Source organism: Macaca fascicularis, chromosome 8, assembly GCF_037993035.2.
Source record: "Macaca fascicularis isolate 582-1 chromosome 8, T2T-MFA8v1.1".
Lineage (NCBI taxonomy): Eukaryota > Metazoa > Chordata > Mammalia > Primates > Cercopithecidae > Macaca > Macaca fascicularis.
In genome coordinates, this window is record NC_088382.1 from 98,173,302 (window position 1) to 98,198,844 (window position 25,543).

General features: G+C 34.3%; 1 long non-coding RNA gene and 1 pseudogene across 2 annotated transcripts in view; both read left to right on the plus strand.

Annotated features, from left to right (window-relative positions):
• LOC102139191 (uncharacterized) overlaps positions 1–25,543 on the plus strand; it is a 558,779-nt gene that overhangs the window by 149,898 nt on the left and 383,338 nt on the right. The window lies entirely within an intron of this gene.
• On the plus strand, positions 24,158–25,334 carry LOC102142928 (RNA ligase 1-like; annotated as a pseudogene).

A 25,543-nucleotide genomic window follows, 5' to 3' on the forward strand; every position in this document is an offset into this window, starting at 1 on the left:
ACACAAAATTGTCAGATTTTTCAAGAATGAAAGGAAAAGGATGTTAAAGGCAGCTAGAGAGAAAGGGCAGGTCACCTACGAAGTCATTCCCATTAGGCTAACAACAGACCTCTCAACTGAAACCCTACAAGCCAGAAGAGATTGGGAGCCTATATTTAACATTCTTAAGGAAAGAAATCTTCAACTAGGAATCTTATATCCAGCCAAACTAAGCTTCCTAAGTGAGGAGAAATAAGACCCTCTTCAGATAAGCAAATGTTGAGGGACTTTATTACCATCAGACCTGCCTTATGAGAGATCTCACAAGGAGCACTAAATACAGAAAGAAAAAACTGCTACCAGCTAATAAAAAAACACACTTAAACACACAGACCAGTGTCACACATAAACCACATAAACAAGCCAACTTAATAACCAGCTAACAGCCCAATGACAGGATCAAATCCATACATATCAGTACTAACCTTGAGTGTAAACAGGCTAAATGCCCCGCTTAAAAGACAGAGTGGCAAGATGGATAAAAAAGCAAGACCCAATCAATGGTAGGCTGTCTTCAAGAGACCCATCTCACATATAATGACACTCAGGCTCAAAATAAAGGGATGGAGAAAAGCCTCCAAGCAAATGAAAAACAGAAAAAAGCAGGGTTTCAATTTTAATTTTAGACAAAACAGATTTCAAACCAACAATGATCAAAAAAGACAAGGAAGGGCATTACATAATGCTAAAAGTGTTCAATTCAATAAGAAGATCTAACTATCCTAAATATATACGCACCTAACACAGGAGCACAAATATTCACAGATACTTAGGGTGAAGAAGAGAAAAATAAAATTGCCCCTGCTTCCTTCAGGAGTAGAGGAATTTAACCATTTTCAAATACACTCATTGTGTTCTGTTCTCAATAGCAAAGACCTGTTCTCAAGGGAAACTGTTTTGCCAGAGCCTCACCTACCTACAGAGAAAGGGAAGATAAATACCCATCTCCAGCAACCCTCAGGATTCCTGTCTCACCTAAGGGGATTGAAGGGAAGCTGAGAAGTTCTTGTGAAGGTCACAGCTTAGAGATACGGGGCCACTTAAAGACTGAGATATGATGTGGAAATACAGAATGTTTCTGACCCCTCAACCCTTGCCCCTATATCTACAGACCTCCTGTATAATAACTGAAAATTAAAACTGAAAAAAATTTAAGATTCAACCTTCTTCAAGAAGAAATCTCTAGGAAAACTCAAAAGTAATGTGAGAGACAAAAATGAGGTCAGAAGAGGAAAATTTAGCCCCTGATACCTACAGTTGTAACAAATGGTAAACACAGTCTAACTGCTAGCCAGAAAATCATAAACCCTAAGATGACTATATACTTTTTTAACTTAGTGATATGTATTTAATTTCATCCCTGTATTTTATGGCTTAATAGCTCATTTCTTTTTTATTGTTGAAGAATATTCTGTCATATGGAGTATGTTATAATTTATATACTCCCATATTGAGTTATATCTTGTTGCTTCCAATTTTGGGAAATTATGAATTAAGTTGTTAAAAACTTACATGTGCACCATTTTGTGTGGACATGGGTTTTCAAATCAGTTAGGTAAACGGATAGCAGTGCAATTTCTGAAAAATGTAGTAAAATTTTATTCTTCTCAGTAAGAAATTGCCAAGCTGTTTTCCAAAGTGTCTGTATTATTTTGCATTCCTGCTATCAATGAAAGATATTTCTTATTGCTCTACATTCTTGCTAGCATTTTTTGTAATGTCAGTTTTGTTTGATCAAAGCCATTGTAACAGGTATGTAATGGTATCTTTTTTGCTTAAATTTGTAATTTCTTAATTACATATTATGTTGAGCATTTTTTCATATACTTATTTACCATCTGTATACCTTCTTGGTGAGGTTGCCTATTTATTTATTTATTTTAACATTTATTTTCATTTCAGTGGTACATGTGCAGATTGGTTCCATAATTAAATTGTATGTTGCGGTGGTTTGTTGTACATATTACTTCATCATCCAGGTAATAAGCATAATGCCCAATAGATAATTTTTCAATCCTCACCTTCTTCTTACCCACAACCCTCAAGTAGGCCCTGGTGTCTATTATTTCCTTCTTTGTGTCCTTGTGTGCTCAATGTTGAGCTCTCACTTGTAAGTGAGAACATGTGGTGTCTGGTTTTCTGTCCTAAATTAGTTCAATTAGGATAATGGCCTCCAGCTCCATCCATGTTACTGCAAATGACATGATCTCATTATTTTTTTTGAGTGCATAGTATTCCATAGTGTATATGTACCACATTTTCTTTATCCAATCTACCATTGATGGACATTTATGTTGATTCCCTGTCTTTGCTATTGTAAATTGCTGGAATGAACACATGTGTTCATATGTCTTTATGGTAGAATAATGTATATCCCTTTGGGTATATATCCAAAATAGTATTGCTGGGTTAAATGGTAGCTCTGCTTTCTTTGATAAATCTCCAAAGTTCTTTCCACAGTGGCTGAACTAGTTTACATTCCCACCAGCAGTATATAAGCATTCTCTTTTCTCTGCAACCTTGCCAGCATCTGCTATTTTTTGACTTTTTAATAATAGCCCTTCTGACTGGTGTGAGATGGTATCTATCTCATTGTGGTTTGTATTTGCATTTATCTGATGATTAATGATGTTGAGCATCTTTACATATGCTTTTTGGTTACATATATGTCTTCTTTATAAAAGTATCTGTTAATGTCCTTAGATTACTTTTTAATTGGGTGGTTTGTTTTTTTATTGTCAATTTGTTCAAGTTCCTTGTTGATTCTGGATATTAGACCTTTTTCAGATGCATAGTTTGCAAATATTTTATCCCATTTTGTGAGATATTTATATACTCTGTTGATACTTTCCATTGCTGTGTAGAAGCTCCTTGGTTGTATTAGGTTTCATTTGTCAATTTTTATTTTTGTTATAATTGGGTTTGAGGACTTAGTCATAAATTCTTCCCTAAGGCTGATGTGCAGAATGGTGTTTATTAGGTTTTATTCAAGAATTGTATAGGAAAGGGTCCAGATTCAGTCTTCTGCATATGGCTAACCAGTTATCCCAGTACCATCCACTGCTTGTTTTTGTCAAGATCAGATCATTGCAGATATGTGGCTTTATTTCTGGGCTCTCTATTCTGTTCAATTGTTCTATGTGTCTCTTTGTACTAATATCATGCTGTTTTGGTTACTGTAGCCTTGTAGTATAGTTTTAAGTCAGGTAATGTGATGCCTCCAGCTTTGTTCTTTTTGCTTACGATGCTTTGACTACTGTGCTCTTTTCTCATTCCTTGTTAATTTTAGAATACTTTTCTCTAATTCTGTGAAGCATGTCATTAGTAATTTGATAGGAATCACACTGAATCTGTATATTGCTTTGGATATTATGGACATTTTAATAACATTAATTCTTCCTATCTATAAGCATGGAATGTTTTTCTATTTGTTTGTGTAGTCTCTGATGTTTTTCAGCAGTGTTTCATAATTCTCATTGTAGAGATCTTTCACCTCCCTGGTTAGCTGTATTCCTAGGTATTTTATTTTTGTGTGTGGCTATAGTGAATGTTGCTCATTTTAAAAATTGGGTTGTTTATTTTCTTATTGTTGAGTTTCAAGTGTTTTTTTTTTTGCTGCATACATATCAGATATTTGTTTTGCGAAAGATTTTTTCTTAGTCTGTGGCTTGTTTCTTTTATTCTCTTTGCAGTGCCTTTTTCTTAGTAAAAGTTTTTAATTAAAAAACTCTCATATCATGTTTTTCTTCATGGTTTGTACTTCTGATATTTTATCTACAAAGTCAAGCCAAAAGCAAGATCACCCATATTTTCTTCTGGAAATTTTATAAGTCTAAGATGAATTTTAACTTAATTATTTGTGTAAGGTGCAAGTTCAATAAGGTGTGTTTTGGTGCATCAATATTCACTTATTCCATCATCATTTGTTGGAAAAACTAATCCTTTACAGTTAAATTGCCTTTGTCAAAGATCAGCTGACTATATATGTTTGGGTGTATTTATGGCATTTCTATTTTGTTATATTTATATATTTCTATATTCTTTGAGTAATACCATGCTGTCTTGATAACAGTAAACATATAGTAAGTCTAGAAATAGATTGTGTACATCACATATACTCAATCTTGGTTCTTAAGTTTTATGTTGCTATTCAAGGTCTTTTCTCTTTTCATATAAACTATAGAATAAATTTTGCTTAGTGTGGCATTGAATCAGTAGATCAAGTTAAGAAAAATGAACTTTTTAACAATATTGAGTCTTTTTATCCTTTCTTTTCTTTTTTCTTTTCCTTTTTTTTTGAGACGGAATCTCTCTCTGTCACCAGGCAAGAGTGCAGTGGTGTGATTTTGGCTCACTACAACTTCTGCCTCACAGATTCAAGTGATTCTCCTGCCTCAGCCTCCCAAGTAGCTGGGACTACAGGCACGCGCCACCACGCTTAGCTAATTTTTGTATTTTTAGTACAGATGAGGTTTCACCATGTTGGCCAGGATGGTGTCAATCTCTTGACCTCATGATCCACCCGCCTCAGCCTCCCAGAGTGCTGGGATTATAGGCGTGAGCCACCATACCCGGCCAATAATATTGAGTCTTTTAATTCATGAGCTATCTTTCCATATTTAGAGCTTTTCCAACTTTTTTCATTAGCATTTTATAGTTTACTCATATATTGGTTTTTAAATATATTTTTGTTAGATTTATATGTATTTCTTTTTTAGTGATATTATAAATGACCTTTTTTCAAATTTCAAATTAAGCTCTGGGATACGTGTGCAGAATGTGCGGGTACGTTACATAGGTGTATGTGTGCCATGGTGGTTTGCTGCACCTAACAACTCATTATCTAGGTTTTAAGTCCACATGCATTAGGTATTTGTCCTAATGCTCTCCCTTCCTGTATTCCCCACTCCCCAACAGGCCCTGGTGTGTGATCTTTCCCTCCCTGTGTCCATGTGTTCTTATTGTTCAACTCCCACTTATGAGTGAGAACATGTGGTGTTTGGTTTTCTGTTCCTGTGTTTGTTGAGAATGATGGCTTCCAGCTTCATCCATGTCCCTACAAACGACATGAACTCATTCTTTTTTTTTAATGGCTGCATAGTATTCCATGGTGTATACGTGCCACGTTTTCTTTATCCAGTCTATCATTGATGAGCATGTGGGTTGATTCCAAGTCTTTGCTATAGTAAATAGAGAAAGCAATTGACTTTTATATGTCAACTTTATATTCTGCAACTTTGCTATAATTGCTTATTAGTTCTAGAAGTTCTAGAAAATTTTAAATAGATGATTTTTTTGTTGATGATTAAATATTTCTGTTCATACTCTTCTTTCTTGCATATTTTCTGGCAAGAAGTATAATTATTTTATTGATTCCTTTGCAGAGAATGTCTCCTACTGTCCCCACTTTGAAGATGATATCTTTGTCTTTGCTTTTCTGCAGTTTGGGTAAGATGCACCCAAAGTTTTTGTTATTAACCCGTATGGTGTTATCTGAACTGCCTAGATTTCTGGTTTGGTGTTCGTCACTAGTTAAAATATATATATATATATCTGTGCCATTATTACTTCAAAAATTTTTTGTACCCTTCCTTATTTTCTTTTGGTATTCCAATTATGTATGTGTTGCCTCTTTTGAAATTATCTTATAGTTTTTGGATATTCTTTTCTCTTCTTATTTATTTTTCTCTTTGAATTTCAGTTTTGGGAGTTTCTATTGACTTATCTTTAAGTTGAATAATTCTTTTTTCATATTTTTTCAATGTACTATTGAATTAAATTATTTATTAAAGGAATAATTATTTATTTTTTGTTACAATGTTTTGGATTCTAGAATATTCTTTTGATTCTTTCTTAGTTTTTTTTTTCTGTGTACATTCCCCATCTGTACTTGCATGTTTGCCACTTTTTTCATTAACACCTTAACATAATAATCATAATTGTTTCTGATTCCCATTGTGGAAATTCCAAAGTCTGCACCATATCTGAATTTGTTCTAATGATTGGTGTGTTTTTTGAAAGGTTTTTCTTGTCTATTAGCATATCTTGAAATTTTTTCATTGAAATATGAACATGACATACCATTTAATAGAAGCTGAGGTAAATGAGCCTTCTTTAATGTGACCTTTATGTTAATCTGGCTATGATTTGGGTTATCTGCTATAGCTGTGTTAGAGGTTACAATTTCTTCTAGTGTCTGTTTTTTGTCTGCCCTGTTGTCTTTGGTTTTCGCTAAGAATTTCTTCTTAAATAGAATCTGTACATTGTGATTCTTTCAATTGTAATCCACTGTTATTATACTGAAGCTCTGGTGACGTGGCGTAGGATGCAGGGAAGGGGAAGAGTTCTCTAATCCTATGATTAAATATCAGCCTTTTAATGAGTCTGTATCCTGAATCTCTGACCTCACAATGTTTCTATGTTTTTGCTCCCTTATGTGAGACAGTGTGTACAAGGAATTGCAGTGGGTAATAGCCCTTCCCCCAAGGTTGGCTGAGGCCCTGTAAAGCCTTTTCCTCTGAGTATTGGCCTTTCTTTGGAAAAATGTTCCAGGAGTATTTTAAATTGGTTGCATTTTCTTCTCCCCTGCCAGGAAGATGAAGATTATTTTTCTTGGCTCTTCACTGTAAAAACCTGGTGGGTTTTCTAGCTGTAACACGTACAAAAGTGGTGTATGTGTGTGTGTGTGTATGAGAGAGAGAGAGAGAGAGAGAGAGAGAGAGAGAGAGAGAGAGAAAGAGAGAGAGAGAGAGAGAGAGAAAGAGAGAGAGAGAGAGAGAAAGGGGGACTGCTAAGACTGTGGCCCCAGGAGTTTTTCACCTTCATGGCACTCCACATTGAGCTTCTCACAGTTCTTCAAAGTTAGCAATCAAGGGTTCTGATTAGTTTGTAGCTCCAATGTCTTCTTCTTCAAGTAAGCTGATTGAAGCTGTGATTCTCTATATTCTCTATATTTACTTGTCTCTCCAGATTTCAGGGTAGCAGTTTGCTCTGTAACCTCAATTTTTTTGATGGGTTGAAGAAAAGTAAGCAATTTCAGTGCAGCATGTTTTCTTGTTGCAAGAATCACAGTGAAAACTTCCAAGCTCTTTATTTGTCTGAGCCGAGAGCAAAAGTCTTAAATACTTCTTTTAATAGTATATAGCAACACACAAATGCCAAAGTTTTTATGAAAGTTAAGATTTATTGAAAAAAGATGTAATTTGTTAATAAGGAGAAACTATATATTTAGATTCAATTTTAAAATACTTGGGAGTAGAAGGTGAAAATGAAAAGAAAGAAAAAAATGGCAAATTCAGCTTTTCCATTAAACAGAAAGTAAAAATTGTTTTATTATCAATATTGAGAAGTAAGCATAATACACATAAATGTGACTACAAGTAGAAATAAAAACAATATATATTTCTTCCAAATTGTCACAGGAATAAAACATTCTGTAAGACATTTGGTAGGGTGGAATATATAGCATATTTGTTCAATTTCCATCCTACCAAATTAGAGAAAAAGAAATTTCAAAGACACATAAACAAAATAATAAACATCAGGCCAGAAAAGTGTATAATTTCTATTACAGTGAAAGGAGATTTTTTTTAAAAATGGCAAAATAACAGAGAGCATAAAGAAAGCATAAAACAAGTTAACAGAAAACAAATATCTCTAAAGGAGCAAAATGCTATTCTAAAAATAACTTTTCATTATGTTTAAGAGTGAAAGAACAATATACAGAAATAGAACATTAGAGATTTTTAACACCACTAACATTCAAAGAAAATCCAGAGAGGATTCAAATTCTTTAATTATCAAAGTTGAATTAATACAACTATATTTAACTTTGGACCAAACCATCAAGGAATATCTCTTCTAAAAGCCCTATGCCAAAATGTTACTTATATTTGACACCAAAGTATGTGCCAGTAAGACATAATAAAGTATATAACTTCTTGAGATTTATTTTTGACCATTATGATTTAAAAGAAGAAATCAGTAACAAATTTCTGGAAAAAAATACCAATGATAAATTAAATAGTGCCTGTACATTGGATAAAGGACATAAAATATATATTTCTAAATTATTTATAGAATGATGAATATTGCATCAAATCTTATATGAAGTAGTGAGAGTCAAACACACTGGAGAAATCCAGTCTTGAATTATTTCATTTGGAAATAGTGATTTTGGGAGGCCCAGGCGGGCGGATCATGAGGTCAAGAGATTGAGACCATCCTGGCTAATATGGTGAAACCCGTCTCTACTAAGAATACAAAAAAAATTAGTCAGGTGTGGTGGCAGGTGCCTGTAGTCTCAGCTACTCTGGAGGTGGAGGCAGGAGAATAGTGTTAACCCAGGAGGTGGGGCTTGCAGTGAGCCGAGATGGTGCCACTGCACTCCAGCCTGGGCGACAGAGTGAGACTCCGTCTCCAAAAAAAAAATTAAAATAAATAAATAAAATAAAATAAAAGTTCTGAGTCATCATCACAGGAAGTTAAAAGAAATCAGCAAAATCTACTTAAGAAATATAAATAAATAAATAAATAATAAATAAATAAATAAAATAAAAACCAAGTTATCTTAATTCACCTATGGGCTATGGAACAAAAATCAAGCAGTTCATTATTGGAATAATTCTTTATTTGAAAATAGTGGGCTTCAGAAGTTTCAAAGGAGTATTCCAACTTGAGGAAAAGGGCTGATTTTTTTTCTTTTTAATAAGATGGTTACCTGATTTATAGTATAGTTTCTGGAAAATTCTTTCAAGAAAGAAATTGCACTTTTCAATTACTTGCCATTGTTTTTGCAATTTGGATTTTATCAAGAGGGGTGGAGAGAAGCATTTAAGGGATTAGGTCACGTGTAAGAGGGAGGAGGAGGAATGGCTGTCGGGGACAATTACATGAGTGGGCCACAGAGGAGAGTTCCCAGTTCTTCAATATCTCAGGCATGAGGTAAATAAACCTGTTGGCCAGACTCTAAGGTGTTCTTTACCTCATGATCCCAGCCTTCTGGTGTTCATGCGTTCATATAACGCTCGCTCATAACTTCTTTATAACTATTAGGATATGTCACAGATAATGGGATGAAACTCTCATGATTATGTTATTTTATATATAAGACTCCATCTTGCTAGCCAACTCATTCTAGATGCTCTCTTTGTTGGTTTAATAGAATAAGTGGGGATATTGGGAAAGTGTATGTAACAAGGAAAAGCTAGAAGCTTATAGGAGCTGAGGGTGACTGCAAGCTGACAAGTAGCAGGATATCAGTATGCTCAGTCTTACAACCAAATGGAAATTCATACTGTCAACTTGGGTGAGCTTGTAAGCAGACCGGCCAAGCTGCTATATGCAAATACAGACGAGCTCACACTTTTATTACAACACTGAGCTACTCAAATCAGGGGACTCAGTTAAGCTCTGCCTAGGCTTCTGACTCATAGAAATTGAAATAAAAAGTGTATGTCATTTTAAACAACAAAGCTTGTGGTAAACTGATGTCCAGCCATTCATAAGTCACACAATGCCAAGGAAAAAACAAACTAGGAAACTGTAGCATTGGTGAAAATCGATCTGTTTTCATACGTAGGAGATTTTACTAAGTACAGAATGGTGAAAGACAAAATAGAACGATTGTAAATTTTAATACATATAAATAAAGAATTGCCTATAATGAAAGAAAATACACATAATATCACACAGCAATGTGCATATATTTGCAAAAATTAAATTGCATATATGGATGCAATGTGTGTAGCAAAGACAGTATGGTCAAATGAACGGCAAAAAGATGAACAATTAAACTTATAAATTAATAGTTTTAGAAATTAATTCATTTAATAAATTCTAAGAGGAAATATACGTAAATAAAATTAGAAAGAAATAAACATAAAAGTGACAATTTTAGCAAGGTATAATTTTCTATCAACTTAGCAAAAATGTAAAATTATTCTGTTTTTGGTGCAGTTAAATTGGCACAATTTTATGGGAGTGATTCTAAAATATGTATAATTAGCCTTAGATTATACTGTAGAACATCCTCTAACAGTAGATTTTCCCTGGAATTTCGTTTTGAGGAAATAATTAAAAATTTACTCATTTAACATATAAATGCATAACTTTTATAAAGGTGAACACATTACTATAACTCCATAGAGGTTTATACATTACTTTCACTCCATAAACCACTTGTGCCTATTTCCAGTAATTACTATTTTCCAACACACAACTCTAAAGAAAGTATCCACTATCCTGATTTCACACACTCTGAAACATTTACCTGACTTTTAAATTATAGCCATTTTGATGAGTGTGCAATGTAACTTGTGGTTTTATTTTGCATTTTCTAATGGCTAAACAGATTAAATACCTTTCCATTGTTTATTGGTCATATGAATATCTTCTTTATGAAATACCTGGACAAGTTATTGGCCATTTTTCTATCGGATTTTATTTTTGTTTTTTGATTGTCGGATTTCTTTACGTATTCTGAAAGAGTCATTTGTTGGATAAATATACTGCAAATATTTTTGCTCATGCTTTGGTTTGTCTTTGCACTTTCTCAATGTAGGCTTTGACAGAGAGTTCCTATTTTAATGCAGTAAAATATATCAACTCTTTCTTTATGGTTCTTGCTTTAAAAGTCCTATTTTAAAAATATTTACCTGCCTTTAGATTTGCAGATCCTCTTCTTGTTTTCATCTAAAAGCTTTCTTTGTTTAGCTTTTACATTCACATTGACCATTCATCTGAGATTTATTTTTAAGATTCGTGTTAGGTAGAGTTTAAGATTCTTCCTTTCTCCAATCCCCACTGCACCCACATAAAGAGATCCAGTGTATATGTATCCAGTACAATGTATTAAGAAGATCCTTTTTCATTTGGAAATCAGTGTCTTCTTCTTTGTTGTTGCGATCCTCTAATTGTACCTGGATCTTTGTGGTGGCCGGCACCCAAACTGAAGCTATCTAGGGATACCCCCTTGACCAATGCCACCAGTCTCATTAGAAGAGAAAATCACTGTTATTATTCTGGAGGTTCCAAGAGTCTTACACTCTTGTGTAGAAACTGGGGACAAAGACCAAATATTATTAACAGAAGATGTTCCTGCAACCCCATGTCACTCAAGATGCTACAAAGGTTTTTATAAACTGTGTCACAGGAAACTGGGGCAGAGAACACACATATATTCATTTTATGGTACAAGAACACATTCAAAATATTTTTTAATTTTATTTTTTAGTTGTTGATAATATAGAGAAAACAGATAATTTTTATATGCTAACTTTGTAATTTTAAACCTTGCCAAATTCCCTCAATAATCCTAACAGTTTGTAGTTGCATTCTTTGAAGTCTCTATATACATGAGCATTTCATCTGTAAATAATGAGAGTTCCAATCCCTATGCAATTTATTTTATTTTATTTTATTTGCCTTATTGTACTCTTTGGAACGTTCCTTATAGTATTGCACCATGTATCTCTTTTAATTTTAATGTCTTTATCTTCTTAATCTTAAGATTTGCCTCTTGAAAGAGAATACAATCATGTTTGTGTTTGTTTTCTATGAAGTCTGACAGTCTTAGTCATCAAATAGAATCTTTAATTTATATGTATATTTAATGCAGTTATTGTTATTGATATATCCTAAATTTTTCTGTATTTTTATTTGTTTCACAGTTCTATGTTCTCCTTTCTTCCTTTTTTGATTTGTTTTGGATTAAGGGTATTTTATCATTTCACTTTCCCTGTGATTACCTTGTTAATTTTACATTTTTAAGTTGTTTTTAATAGAGACTAAAATATGTATCCTTTGATTTTAGCATATATTAATAATTTTAGAAAGTAGTCATAAAAGTTGCCAAAAACATAGAAAACTTAATCCCACTAGTTTTTATAATTGACATCATGTATTTTGACTCTACCTATACTAAAACCCGCCAGACATTATCATCATTATTGTAATTGTAGTACTTATTAGGTTTTGATTTGATTGCTTGTTCAATGACTTTTCTTTCTTTATTACTTGGTTTTTGCTTGAGATGATTTTTTTTTTTCTGCGTGAAGAATTCCTTTGAATAACTTGTTTACTGAAGGTGCATTGACGAAAAATTTTGTTTTGGTTTGAAGACAAAATTCTTTATTCCACCTTCACCATTCAAAACTGTACATTATAGCACACCACTGCACTCCAGCCTGGTGATACAGCGAGACTCCGTCTCAAAAACAAAACAAAACAAACAAACAAACACCTTGGGAAGCCGAGGCAGGCGGATCATGAGGTCAGGAGATCGAGACCATCCTGGCTAACACGGTGAAACTCCGTCTCTACTAAAAATACAAAAAATTAGCTGGGCGTGGTGGCGGGCGCCTGTAGCCCCAGCTACTCTAGGGGACTGAGGCAGGAGAATGGCGTGAACCCGGGAGGTGGAGCTTGCAGTGAGCCAAGATCACATCACTGCCCTCCAGCCTGGGCAACAGAGTGAGACTCGGTCTCAATTAATACATAATACATACATACATACATACATACAGTACATTATAATAAGATGATCCAAATCTAATAAATGGCTTAATACAGTATGCTAACACCTGTGTTACTTTACCCAAGTGAAGAAATAGACCTTTGCCAAACATCTTACACATCTTGTTAATATGCCTCAACCCAATCCAACATCCTTCCTCTTCCTAGAGAAAACAATTATTCTATCTTCTGTATTAATCACCTCCTAGCATCCTTCCAAAAAAGTCCTATATTCTTTTAAAGAAATATTTCAAGACAAAAATCTGTAAGGTGAGGATGGTACTTCCCATTGATTTAGTCGTTTTTCTTGGCAATTTCAGTGGACAGAGCTAGGGTACAAACATATATATTCATGAGTTCATATTAAAATTCTAATTCTAATTCAAACCAGAGATTTTATTATTCTACTATATTACGTTATATTTACATGTTGAGTACATTGGTTCTAAGGAGCATAGACATTGATAGAAATAGAATATGCCATAATTAAATGCAAGATTACATATTGAGTATATTGGTTCTAAGGAACATAGATATTGATAGAAATAGAATATGCCATGATTAAATCTAAGATTTATTTCATATTTTCCACACTTAAAATAACAATACTAATGATAACACCAATAGAATTATAGAAAACATAAAAATTTTCATATGCTTCTATCATTCTCATTTTAAAAAAGTTATTCTATATCTACATTGATATAACTAACATCTATTTATTACACATAATACACTGCTCTTCTCAAAACTCATTTAATCTTAAATGGTTCTATATGTAATAATTAATAAATGCTCACAAACCTTTCTTATCATACTTCATGGTGTTGTCCTTCCAGTCATTTTGATTTTCTAAAGCTTATTCTCTGGCAAGATACTTTATGAAATTTTCAAGCAAACACAGTTCCCTGATTTTTGCATGTTGAAAAGTGTTATATTTATACTTTAGATTAAGTTTCTATTTTTTAAGATAAAATTCTTTACTTATACCTGCATTTTTTTTTTTACTATTTAAGTATTCCAATTTTTACTTGTGTAAAAACTGTTTTTAAATCTAATTTTCTTTCCCTTGTAAGTCATGTTCCTTCTTTAAGAGCACAAAGATTTTTAGAAAAGAAATGCATGCAATAATTTTACCAGAATATACTTTGGTGTTGAAAATTAGGTTAATATTTTTAGTTTTGTGGCCCCCTTTCAAAATATAGTTTCAAATTCCATTTGGGAAATATTTTGAATTATATTTTTGGTATTGTCTTATTTCTTCAATTTGATTTCACTTCCCAGATATTCCAAATATTCAGGTGTTCAAAATTATTAGGCAATATTAGCATTCATCAATTTCCTAGAAGTTTTCACATCTTTTAAAACTTATTTTATATTTTAAAGTTCTTTTCCTTTGGATTTTTTATTCTGCTTGACACATTTTTCTATGTTCATTTGCTTTGTGGTTTCTTCTATTTAAGCCTTCCTTTTTAAAATAAATTTTTCTCTTTTTAATTTACTTCTGTTTTTCAGTTTTTTATATTCTTTATTATCTTGTATAGTTTTCTTAATATTCTTTATTATGTTTTGAAATAAGTTGTAGTTTTGTTTTGTTCCATGGGCACCTATTTCTAGCATGTTTTCACAGGCTGTAAGAATGTTATATTAATCCACTCTCACGCTGCAAAAAGAGCACCTGAGACTGGGTAATTTAAAAAGGAAAGAGATTTAATTGGATCACAGTTAGGCATGGCTAGGGAAGCCTCAGGAAACTTACAATCGGGGCAGAAGGGGAAGCAAACATGTTCTTCTTCACATGGGGGCAGGAGAGAGAAGTGCAGAGTGAAGGTGGGAATAGACCCTTATTAAACCAACAGAGTTTGTGAGAACTCAATCACTATCACCAGAACAGCATGGGGGAAACACACCAATGATTTAATCATATCCCACGAGGTCCCTCCCCCAACACATGGAGATTACAATTCACATTACAATTCAAGTTAAGATTTGGGTGGGGACACAAAGCCAGACCATGCCACTCTGCCCCTCGCCCGTCCCAAATTTAATCTTTCTCACATTTCACAACACAATTACTCCTTCCCTAGTCTTAACTCATTTTAGTAGTAACCCAAAAGTCCAAGTCCACAGTCTTATCCGAGGCAAGGCAAGTCCCTTCTGCCTATGAGCCTGTAAAATGAAAACCAAATTACTTCCAAGAAAAACTGGGGGTACAGGCATTGGTAAATGACACCTGTTTCAAATGAAAAAAATCGGCCAAAATGAAGGCTCTATGGGCTCCACGCAAGTTCAAATCCCATAGGGCAGTCATTAAACCTTGAAGTTCCAAAATGATCTCCTTTGACTCCATGTCTTGTATCTGGGGCACACTGATGTAATAGGTGGGCTCCCACAGCCTTGTGGAGGTCCACTCCTATGGTTTTGCAGGGTACAGCTGCATTGTGCACATGGAAAATGCAGAGACCCCAAGTGAGACACTTCACAAGAAGACCATCCCCAAGACATATTATCTTCAGATGTTTCAAGGTCAAAATGAAAGAAAAAGTGTTAAAAGAAACTAGGGAGAAAGAAAGATCAGGTCACCTAGAAAGGGAAACTCATCAGGCTAACAGCAGACATTTCAGCTAAAACCCTAAAGCCAGAAGTTACTGGAGGCCAATATTCAACATTCTTAAAGTAAATAAATTCCAACCAAGAATTTCATATTCAGCCAAACTAAGCTTCATAAACGAAGGAGAAATTAGAACCCTTTCAGACAAGCAAATGCTGAGGAAATTTTTTATCACCAGACTTGCTTTATAAGAGCTCCTGAAGGAAGCACTAAATGTGGAAAGAAAAGACCATTACTAGCCACTTCCAAAACACACTGAAGTACACTGACCAGTAACACTATGAAGCAACTACATAAACAAGTCTACAAAATAACCAGCTAGCATCATGATGATAGGATCAAATTCATGTATAACAATACTAACCTTAAATGTAAATGGGCTGAATGCCTAAATTTAAAAACACAGAATAGCAAGCTGGATAAAGTGCCCAGACTCCTTCGTCTGCTGTATTCAAGACACCCATGTCATGTGCAGAGACACATATAAGCTCAAAATAAATGGATGGAGAAAAACTTATCAAGAAAATGGAAAACAGAAAAAGCTGGGATCACAATCCTAGTTTCAGATGCAACATATTTAAACCAATGAAGATCAAAAGGGAAGAGAAAGGTATTAAATACTGATAAAGGGTTCAATTCAATGAGAATAGCTAACTATTCTAAATATATATACATGCAATATAGGAACACCCAGATTCATAAAGCAAGTTCTTAGAGACCTACAAAGAGACTTAGACACCCACACAATAATATTGAGAGATTTTAATACCCCACTGACAATATCAGACAGATCACTGAGACAGAAAATTTACAAAGATATTCAGGACCTAAACTAAGTTCTGGATCAAGTGGACCTCATAGATATATGCAGAGCCCTTTACACAAAAACAACAGAATATTTATTCTTTTCATGGCCACACAGCATTTACTCAAAAATTGATAATATAATTAGAAGTAAAACATACCTCAGCAAATGCAAAAGAACTGAAATTATAACAAACAGTCTCTCAGACTATAGCACAAAATTAGAACTCAAAATTAAGATATTCACTCAAAACCACACAACTACATGGAAATTGAACAATATGCACCTGAATGACTCCTGAGTAAATAATGAAATTAAGGCAGAAATAAAGAAGTTCTTTGAAACTAATGAGAACAAAGAGACAACATACCAGAATCCCTGGAATACAGCTAATGTGATGTTATGAGGGAAATTTATAGCACTAAATGCTCGCATCAAAATGCTAGAAAGATCTCAAGTTAACAACCTAACATCACAATTAAAAGAACTACAGAACCAAGAGCAAAGAAACCCCAGTGCTAAGAGAAGACAAGAAATAACCAAGATCAGTGTTGGAACAAAAGAATATAGAACCATGAAAACCACTTCAAAGAAAATCAATGAATTCAGGAGCCAATATTTTGAAAAAATTAATAAAATAGATGGCTAGTTTGAATAGCAAAGGAGAAAAAGAGACAAATCAAATAATCACAATCAGAAATGATAAGGGGGATATTACCACTGACCCCACAGAAATACAAACAACCACCACAGATGACTATCAACACTTCTATGTACATAAACTAGAAAATCTAGAAGAAATAGATAAATTCCTGGACACTCTCCCAAGACTGAACCAGGAAGAAATTGAATCCCTGAACAGAACAATAATGAGTACTGAAATTGAGTCAGTAATAAATAAGCTACCAACCCCCAAAAAACCCAGGACAAGATGGATTTAGAGCTGAATTCCACCAGTGCTAAAAAGAAGAGCTGGTACCCTTTCTAATAAAACTATTCTAAAAAAATTGAAAACAAGAGACTTTTCCCTAACTCATTTTATGACATCAGCATCATCCCGATACCAAAACCTGGCAGACATACAACAACAACAAAAAAAACTTTAGGCCAATATCCCTGATGAACATCAATGCAAAAATCCTCAACAAAATACGGGCAAACCAGATCCAGCAGCATATAAAAAAGCTTATCCACCACAATCAAGTTGGCTTCATCCCTGGAATGCAAGGTTAGTTCAAAATACACAAATCAATAAACATGATTCATCACATAAATAGAACTTAAGACAAAAACCACATGATTATCTCAATATATGCAGAAAAGTCCTTCAATAAAATGCAGCATCAGTTCATGTTTAAAACTCTCAATAAACTAGATATTGAAGGAACATACCTCAAAATAATGAGTTATGACAAACCCACAGCCAATATCATACTCAATGGGCAAAAGCTAGAAACATTCCCCTTGAAAACTGGCACAAGACAAGGCACAAGGCAAGAATGCCCTCTCTCATCACTCCTATTCTGCATAATATTGGAAATTCTGGCCAGGGCAATCAGGCCAGAAAAAGAAATAAAGGATATTCAAGTAGGAAGAGAGGAAGTCAAATTATCTTTGTTTGCAGATGGCATGATCCTATATCTGGGAAACCCCATTGTTTCAGCCCAAAAGCTTTCTAAGCTGATAAGCAACATCAGCAAAGTCTCAGGATACAAAATCAGTGTGCAAAAATTGCTAACATTTCTATTCAGCAATAGCAGACAAGCCGAGAGCCAAATTATGAATGAACTCCCATTCACAATTGTTACAAAAAGACTAAAATACCTAGGAATATAGCTAACAAGGGAAGTGAAGGAGCTCTTTGAGGAGAACTACAAACCACTGCTCAAAGAAATGAGAGAGAACACAACAGAAACAAATGGAAAAACATTCCATACTTATAAATAGGAAGGATCAATATCATAGAAATGGCCATACTGCCCAAAGTAATTTATAGATTCAATGCTATTCCCATTAAACTATCAGTGACATTCTTCACAGAATTAGAAAAACTATTTTAAAATTCTTATGGATCCAAGAAAGAGCCCAAATAGCCAAGACAATACTAAGCAATAAGAACAAAACTGAGGCATCATGCTACCTTCAAACTGTACTACAAGGCAATAGTAACCAAAACAATATGGTACTGGTATAAGAACAGACACATAGAACAACGAAACAGCATAGAAAACTCATAAATAAGACCACACAGCTACAGCCATCTGATCTTTGACAAACCTGACAAAAGCAATGGGGAAAGGATTCCCTATGTAGTAAATGGTTTTGGGAGAATTCGCTAACCATTGCAGAAAATTGAAACTGGACCCCTTCCTTATACCTTATACAAAAATTAACTCAAGACAGATTAAAAACTTAAATGTAAAATCCAAAACTGCAAAAACCCTAGAAGAAAATCTAGGCAATATCATTCAGGACATAGGTACAGGAATAGATTTCCTCACAAAAATGTCAAAAGTAGTTGCAACAAAACCAAAATTGACAAATGGAATTTAATTAAACTAAAGAGTTTCTGTGCAGAAAAAGATACTATCATCAGTGCAAACAGACAACCTATAGAATGGGAGAAAACTTTTGCAATCTATCCAACTGACATAGGTTTGCTATTCAGTCTACAAGAAACTTAAATTCACAAGAAAAAACAACCCTATTAAAAAGTGGGCAAAGGACATGAACATACACTTCTCAAAAGAAGACATATATACAGCCAAAAAATATGAAAAACGCTCAATATCACTGATCATTAGAGAAATGCAAATCAAAACCACAATGAGATACCATCTCATGCCAGTAAGAATAGGTATTATTAAAAAGTAAAAAATATAACAGATGCTGACAAGGTGTGGAGAAAAATGAATGCTTTTACATTTTTGGTGGGAGTGTAAATTAGTTCAACCATTGTGGTGATTCCTCAAAGATCTAGAGGCAGAAGCACCAATTGACCCATCAATCTTATTACTAGGTATATACCTAAAGAAAGATAAATCATTTTATTATAAAGATACATGTATGGGTATCTTCACTGCTGCATTATTCACAATAGCAAAGACATGGAATCAACCCAAATGCCCATCAATGATAGACTGAATGAAGAAAATGTGATACATATACACCATGGAATATTATGTAGACATAAAAGGAACAAGATCATGCCCTTTGCAGGGATGTGGATGGAGCTGGAAGCCATTATCCTCAGTAAACTAATTCTGGAACAGAAAACCAAACACTGCATGTTCTCACTTGTAAGTGGGAGGTGAACAATAAGAACACATGGACACATGGTGAGGAACAACACACACTGCGGCCTGTTGAAGGGAGTAGTAGGGGAAGGGAGAGCATCAGGAAAAATACTAACCAATGCTGGGCATAATACATAGGTGATGGGATGATCTGTGCAGCAAAACATTATGGCACACATTTATTTATGTAACAAACCTGCACATCCTGCACATATAACCCTGAACTTAAAATAAAAGTTGAAGAAAAAAAATTCAAATATTAAATTTAGTGTAGCCTTATTGCACAGTGTTTACAGTAGTGTACAGCAATGTACCAGGCCTTCACATTCATTCACCACTCACTGACACATCCAGAGCAACTTCCAGTTCTGCAAGCTCCATTCACGGTAAGTGCCCTACAAATGTGTACCATTTTTGCCTTTTATACTGCATTTATACAGTACCTTTTCTATCTTTAGATATGTTTATAAACACAAAAACTTACCATTATGTTACAATTGCCTGTGGTATTCAGTATAGTAAAATGCTGCACAGGTTTGTAGCCTAGGTGCAATAGGCTATACCATATAGCCCAGATATACAGTAGGCTATACCATCTAGGTTTGTGTAAGTGCACTCTATGATGTTCAGACAATAATAAAAATCCTAACAATGTATTTATCAGAATGTATCCCTGTCATGAAGTGACACATAACTATATTTTGATTTAGAAAAAAGCAGAAAGGAAATCCTTGATGGTTAAGGAGTTAGCGTGAGTAATCTCTTTACATATTTTCATGTAGTCCGTCACTTTATTTTGAGATTATTTGGGTAATTGCAAATGAGATGTGTTCTTGAAGACAGCATATGAATGGGTCTTGGTGTTAAGACCCTGTGTCTTGGTCTTAAGACTCTATGTCTTTTAAGTGGGGCATGTAGCCCATTTATATTGAAGGTAAGTATTGATTTGTGTGGATTTGATCCTGTCATCTTGATGTTAGCTGGTTATTTTGCAGACTTGTTTATGTGGTTGCTTTACAATGTCACTGACCTGTGACCTGCCTCACAAGAGTTCCAGAAGGAAGTACTAAATATGGAAAGGAAAGACTATTACCAGCCATGATCAAAACACACTGAAGTACATAAACCAGTATTATCATAAAGCAACCACATGAACAAGTCTGCAAAATAACCAACGATCAATGTTATCAAAGTTATCAAAATAACCAACCAATATCAATGCTAACCTTAAATATAAATGGGCTATATGCCCCACTTAAAAGATGCAGAGTGGCAACCTCAATAAAGAACTAAGACCCATTAGTATGCTGTCTTTAAGAGACACATCTCACATGTAGTGACACAAATAGTCTCAAAATAAAGGGATGGAGAAAAATCTGTCAAACAAATGGAAAACAGAAAAAATGGAGGCTGCAATCCTAGTTGTTGACAAAACAGACTTTAAACAAACATAAATCAAAAAAGAAAAAAAGGATATTTCATAATGTTAAAGAGTTCAATTAAACAAGAGGATCTAACTATTCTAAATAGATATGCACCCAACAGAGGAACACCCAGATTCATAAAACAAGTTCTTAGAGACCTTCAAAGAGAATTAGACTCCCACATAATAATAGTGGGAGATGTTAACACCCCACTGACAATATTAGACAGATCATTTTGAGACAGAAAATTAACAAAAGTTATTCAGGACCTGAACTCAGAATGGGAACAAATGGATTTGATAGCTATCTACAGAACTCTCCACCCCAGAACAAAAGAATATACATTCTTGCCATTGCTACAGGGCATATTCTCTACAATTCATCCCATAATTGAAAGTAAAAACACTCCTCAGTAAATGCAAAATAACTTAAATCATAAGAGTCTCTCAGAACACAGCACAATCAAGTAAGATTCAGGACTAAGAAGTTCACTCAAAACCATACAATTACATGGAAATTGAATAACTTGGTCCTGAATGACTTTTGGGTAAATAATGAAATTAAGGCAGAAATCAATAAGTTCTTTGAAACTAATGAGAACAAAGATACAAGGTACCAGAATCTCTGTGACAGAAGTAAGGGAGTGTTAAGAAGGAAATTTATAACACTAAATGCCCTCATCAAAAAGTTAGAAATATCTCAAGTTAACAACCTAACATCACAACAAAAGGAACTAGAGAACCAAGAGCAAATGAATTCCAAAGCTAGAGGAAGACAAGAAATAACCAAAATGAGAGCTGAATTGAAGATGATTGAGATATGAACAACTATAGAAAAGATCAGTAAAACTGTAGCTGTTTTTTTAAATAAATAAATAAAATAGGCCAGTAGCTAAGACCACTAAGAAGAGAAGAGAGAAGATTCAAATAAACATGATAGATATGACACAGGGTATATTACCACCGACCACACAAGAAATATAACCATCAGAATATGAACAACTCTATGCACATAAACTATACAATCTAGAATACATGGATAATTTCTTGAACATATACACCCTCCCAAGAATAAACCGGGAAGAAATTAAATCCTGAACAGATCAATAACAAGCTCCAAAATTGAGGCAGTAATAAATAGCCTACCAACTAAAAAAAAGCCCATACCAGATGGATGCACAGCTGAATTCTACCAGATGTATGAAGAAGAGCTGGTATTATTTCTACTAAAACTATTCCAAACAATTCAGGAGAAGGGATTCCTCTCTAAGTCATTCTGTGGGGTCAGCATCATCCTAATACCAAAGCCTGACAGAGATAAAACAAAAAAGAAAACTTCAAGCCAGTAGCCTGGATTCAATGCAAAAATCCCCAACAAAATATGGGCAAACTGAATCCTGCAGTACATAAAAAAGCTTATCCAACATGATCAAATAGACTTTATCCCTGGGATACAAGATTGGTTTAACACAGACAAATCAATACATGTGATTCATCACATAAACAGAACTAAGAACAAAAAGCACATGATTATCTCAATAGATGAAGAAAAGCCTTTCAATAAAATTCAACATCCATTCATGTTAAAAACTCTCAATAAACTAGGTATTGAATAATAAGAGCCATTTATGACAAACCCACAGCCAACATCATACTGAATGGGCAAAATCTGGAAGCTTCCCCTTGAAAACCATCACAAAACAAGGATGCCCTCTCTTACCACTCCTGTTCAACATAGTACTGGAAGTCCTTGCCAGGGCCATTAGGCAAGATAAAAGAAAAAAAGAGAGATCTAAATAGGAAGAGAAGAAGTCAAATTATCTCTTTTTGCAGATGACAAGATTCTATTTCTAGAAAACCCCATAGTCTCAGCCTGAAAGCTTCTTAAGCTGATAAACAACTTCAGTAAAGTCTCAGAATTCAAAATCAATGTACAAAAATTGCTAGCATACTTATGCACCAACAGCAGTCAAGCTGAGAGACAAATCAAGAATGTACTCCCATTCACCATTGTCACAAAAAGAATAAAATACCTAGGAATACAGGGAGGTGAAAAATCTCTACAAGGATAAATACAAAAGCTGCTCAAAGAAATTAGAGATAACACAAACAAATGAAAAAACATTCTATGCTCATGGATAGGAAGGATCAATACTGTGAAAATGGCCATACTGCTGAAAGCAATTTATTGATTCAATGTTATTTCTATTAAACTATCAATGAGATTCTTCACAAAACTTAAAAATGAAAACCTATTTTAAAATTCATTTGGAAACAAAAAAGAGTCCAAATAGCCAAGGCAATCCTAAGCAAAAAGAACAAAGTCAGAGGGATCATGCTACCTGACTTCAAACTATACTACAGGGATACAGTAATCAAAACAGCATTGTACTGATACAAAACAGTCATATAGACAGATGGAACAGAGTAGAGAACCCAGAAATAAGACTGCACAGCTACAAGTATCTGATCTTCAACAAACCTGACAAAAACAAGCAATGGGGAAAGTACTCCTTATTCAATAAATGGTGCTAGGATAACTGGCTAGCCATATGCAGAAGACTGAAGCTGGATGACTTCCTTATACCACATACAAAAATTAACTCAAGATGGAATAAAGACTTAAATGTAAAACCCAAAACTATGAAAACCCTGGTAGACAATCTAGGTAATACCATCCAAGACATAGACATGGGAAAGGATTTCATGATGAAGACTCCAAAAGCATATGCAACAAAAACAAAAATTGACAAATGGTGTCTAATTAAACTAGAGAGCTTCTGCACAGCAAAGGAAACTATCAAGAGTAAACAGACAACCTACAGAATGGGAGAAAATATTTGAAATCTATGCCTCTGACAAGACCTAATATCCAGCATCTGTAAGGAACTTAAACAAATTTACAAGAAGAAAAAAGCAAATATCCCTATTAAAAAGTGGGCAAAGGACATGAACAGACATTTCTCAAAGAAGACATACATGTGGCCAACAATCATATGAAGAAAAGCTCAACATCACTGATCATTAGAGAAATGCAAATCAAAACCACAATGAGATACCATCTCACACCAGTCAGAATGGTTATTACTAATAAGTCAAAAAATAACACATGCTTCTGAGGCTGTGGAGAAAAAGGAACACTTTTACTCTGTTGGTGAGATTGTAAATTATTTCAACCATTGTGGAAGACAGTGTGGTGATTTTTCAAAGTCCTAAAGACAGAAATACCAATTATAATATAATAGAGTGATTTATATTCCTTTGGGTGTATACCCAGCAATTCCTTTGGGTATATACCCATACCATTGCTGGGTATATACCCAAAGGAATATAAATCACTCTATTGTAAAGACACATGAACATGTATGTTCATTGCAGCACTATTCACAATAGCAAATACTTGGAATCAACCTAAATGCCCATCAATGATAGATTAGATAAAGAAAATGTAGTACATACACACCATGGAATACTATGCAGCCATAAAAAAGAATGAGATCAGCAGCCGCGGCTGCTGGGCATGGAGAGTGAGTGGCCAGCGCCCGCTGGTGACTGCTCCAGGGCTTCTCCCCTCCTGGACCAGGGGCTGTTCGAAAGCACACCCTCCGCTCGCACTGCTTGTTGGGCTCATCATGAAGGCTTGAGCTCTGTGCAGCGGAAAATGCAGTATGTTTGTGACGGAGGTGAAAGAGGAGCCTTCTGCCAAAAGGGAACATCAGATCAGCCATAGCTTTGGACTCTACTAGATAGAAAGCACAACAAACAAGTTGAAAAAAGATTTCAAAATTTTCTACATTCAAATGAAAACCCAAAATAAATAAATAAATATATATATATTTTTGAACATTGAAGAGGACTTCAAACTGGCTCTGGACTCCAAACCTTGCTGGATACCAGAGCAAAGGAAATAGAACAAATAAATGGGAGCCCAGTGCCTAATGAAAACAGATACATTCCTGACTGGGTACCAGTAGAGAAAAGCAACAAACAGTATTGCTGGCATTCCTCTGTAGTTAATTATGAATTTGAAATTGCCCTGGTACTAAAACATCATGCTGATGATTCTGGACTTTTGGAAATTACTGCAGTGCCACTATCAGATCTCTTAGAACAAACACTGGAGCTCATAGGAAGAAATATCAATGGAAACCCATATGGGTTAGAGAGCAAGAAACATCCATTACATCTTCTTCTACCTCATGGAGCATTTCAAATAAGAAATCTACCTTCATTGAAGCACAATAATCTCTTGTCCTGGTTTGAAGGTTGCAAAGTGGGTAAAATTGAAGGAATAGTATGGCATTGCAGTGATGGCTGTTTAATAAAGGTGCTGGACATAAACAGTCAACAAAACAAGGTGTCTGCCTTCATGAAGCTCACATTCTAATGGGGAAGATAGAAAATAAACAAATGTGTAACATGTCAGGACAAGAACAGCTATAAAAAAAAAACAAAAAACAGGGTCCATCATCATCATCTTGGCTTATGCTGATCAATTCAAGATACTTACATGAATTCAAGAGTAGTTATTATCAACATGAACCTGAACAAATGTGACTCTGCCTTTGATATTGTTTGTCTAATCATTTTTCAAAAGTAGATAATCAGAAATTTGCTAGACTCAAAGATATAATATTTGATGTATAAAATACAAATAAAATTAGTTTATTATCATTATATTTTAATCTCGAATATGCTACCATATTTAAGAATATCACAAGTTCCTGTTCATTGTGAAACATCAATTTCTCTTCTACCATTTGTGAAGAAATGAATTTTCCAGTTTCAAATACCTATTTAAAATTGTATTAAAAACCAGCAAATTAATTTTAATCTCTAGCCATAAAAACATAAGT